The 3,064-nt window shown below is 37.5% G+C and overlaps 1 long non-coding RNA gene across 1 annotated transcript; it reads right to left on the bottom strand.

Annotated features, from left to right (window-relative positions):
• Positions 1 to 215: 215 nt before the first annotated feature.
• LOC147537741 (uncharacterized) lies at positions 216 to 2,604 on the bottom strand. The gene is made up of 3 exons (XR_015225037.1): positions 2,515 to 2,604; positions 1,761 to 1,868; positions 216 to 343 (listed from the first exon to the last, which is right to left on the bottom strand). It is a non-coding gene; the product is annotated as an uncharacterized LOC147537741 (long non-coding RNA).
• Between the last annotated feature and the right edge of the window lie 460 nt (positions 2,605 to 3,064).

Raw genomic sequence — 3,064 nt, 5'->3', positions numbered from 1 at the left:
ACTTGAATTCATGTTTATGAATAGTTCACAAAAGAAACTGAATTTGGACAGAGTCTCCTCTATAAATTGAACATATCAAACCTGAAAAACCTGTCAAACATTTATACATTTTTCATAAACTTCAACATATCAATAACATCAAATTTAAAGTGATAGTGTGCATACTATTTACATGTGTACAATCACAAACAAGTGAGAGAACGATCCTAACTATTCTAGATGATATATATATAATATTAACGTGTGATAAAATCGTAAGTTGAAAATATAATAGAAATAATATTCTTACATAATGTGAACCAACGAAGTAAACTATGTCACTCTGGGCCACCAGTACCTGCAACTGAACAAAAACAAATAGGAATGAGATAACCCGAAGGTCAGCTCAGTAGGATACCTAGACATCCTACCCGCACCACACATCAACAGTTTTAATATATCAATAGTTATAAGTGTTACATATATACAGACATATATACAGACATATATACAGAGATATCAATATGCACACAAAGCAAAGCAATATAGCAAGATAGTTCTTCTAGCTTACCAAGATCACGACTAAATACGCCCTCAGTCGGGGTCACCTACTATTCGGCTAGGAAAAACCGGTAGGCCTTTGTTAGTGCGTAGGCAGGCAACGCCTTATCGAACGTTTGACTACTGCAGTGTACACATGAATCCACGTAATACCCGGTAAGATCTTCCGTAACTCTCCCTTCGTCATCATCGCCCATCGGGCTGGCTTGTGATCTCAATACGCATCGAATAGTAAATCTCACCCAAACAATGATACGCTTAGAATATGTCATGACTTATCCAGACGACTATAAGAGTATCGTCGCTTAGTAGAGCCATATACCCACGGCGATACAATTATCTCGTCTTGAGGCGCATCCTATCTCCTGCCAGACTAACGCTTCCTCGCAAGGTAACTCATTGACCATTCGAAGAATACCCAAACATATGCATGAACCTATAATAATATTAAATGATCTGATAGGCTCCCAAAGCTACAAGAACAGAGCCCTCCTAACAAGTCCCATCAACCGAAGGAGAATAGCGTTCTTGTGTCTCAAGGTAGGGTAAAACCTGTTTAAAGCCAAGCTTTTACAAGTTTCCACTTTCAGGGATTAAGTATTTTCTTATTAAGAAAACTTGGGTAAACACCCTCTTTCAGTTCGGTGAAACATTGTAAGTATCAAACACAAGTCATTACAGAATTCAAACCACACTCACCAGTGCCTTAGCAGAATAAATAAATAAACATGGCACTGGTCAGTCCCCTAATCACTCCAAGGGTCGGAATATCCCAACTCCCAAACTCTCTCGGACCCCATTCCGGGTAAACAAGAATGGTCGTTACCAAACGGCTGGCCACACGCACCGAGTGTAACCCTTAACATGAATTCGTGGCTAATCCATAACAGAAATATAAACAAGGGACCAACCAATGCCTGACGTCAAACAATCAATACACGTAACACAGATCAAGCGATTCCGCCTCCATGTTATACACGCAGCTCAAGCGATTCCGCCACCACGTGTTTACAATTCACACAAAACGATCACACTGATCAAGCGATTCCGCCTCCATGTGATTATTTTTCGGAAAAACCAATTTTTTTTTAAAAGAGAAACATCCATTACATAGAGCACACAACTTACATACATATCATACCATATCATATCACAAATTGAACTAGAGAACTATAAAAAGAAGAAAATAACTATATATATAATGGTAAAACGGGGAATACCCGTGATCCAAGTAAGATTCATAGGATCCTGCCTCTTCTCGCCTCCAATGATGCTCCTGACCAAGCTCCGCCTCTCCTCGAGCTCCCTATTACAGTTCATTAGTCCTACTAAAATTTGAAAGAGCAAAACGGTCATTTGGCAGTTACATAACTGTCAAGAGTCCTCTTGCAGAGCAAGAATGCATAAGATGAATGAAACTAGACTAAGAATGTCCTATCGGTACTATAGAGTCCACTGGGATGTTCCATCAAGCACTTGAAATATATACAAATCAACCAACTAACTTCCCATAAATTCTATTTTACATTTCTGAGTCTTCATAAGCTGACAAATTATATAACGAACTCAATAGTATGAAGCTAGAACTATCAAATCATAAAATTACCCCAATGTTACGAATCCATAACTCAAACTATCCATTTAGGTGAAATATGACAAAATTCGGGTAACTATCTCTATTCCAATTCATATCCAAACTATTCCAAATATGAAATTCGAACACTAAAATAATTCGGCAGCACCCCGTCTATATTTGGACACCCCGAATTAGTCCATAATCTCCTAAACATGTTTCTGAACACAAATCATTCGAAGAAATTGAATAATAATCGTCTAAATAGCTTCAAATTTTGATCCCAAATGAAATTAGTATAACCAAACAGTATACGAAATAATAATCATAAAACCATCAAATTAGAACGAAATAGAAAATTCTGAACGGATAGATATGTAGAACAAGTCGAATAGGATTACCTGAAACAAGTTTCATTGAATTCCGACAAAAACTCACGAAGAAATCAACGACAGAAACTCGGAACACTTTCACGGCCAAAACTAGTTGCGCCTCACTGCTCACGGTTGGGAAAAATTGATTTGGTCTCAAATCAGATAATCGGTTTAAAGGGGATGCAATTTTGGTTGGAGACGTGGGGCACATGCACTTAAAACTAAATTTGGCTGCCACATGTCATTACACAAAGTGCCCACATTACTTAATTCTTGTTAAGTCCGTCATTTATATAAATCTCATAACTAAGTTCCTTTATATTGACGTCTCACTAATTCAACCTCCACTAACTATCTTCTGACCCCAGATTACCCTTTCTTCTTTTCTTTATCATCCCACAAGTAACCATGAAGAAATTATATGGTCCCTCATAATCCGATAGCGAAGAAAATTGTCGAATACGAAACGATAATCAAACCATGTCCGATCTTCTCGTGTGACCAGTCAAAATTCATAATTTTCGAAAATTATCCAATGAGCTATCTGAACCAATCAAAATAAGTATTCGAAACCAAA

Source organism: Eschscholzia californica, unplaced genomic scaffold, assembly GCF_041429995.1.
Source record: "Eschscholzia californica isolate CP2 unplaced genomic scaffold, dmEscCali1.0.p SCAF_5, whole genome shotgun sequence".
NCBI classification, from domain to species: Eukaryota; Viridiplantae; Streptophyta; class Magnoliopsida; order Ranunculales; family Papaveraceae; genus Eschscholzia; species Eschscholzia californica.
This window is presented reverse-complemented; position numbering and strand designations above follow the sequence as displayed.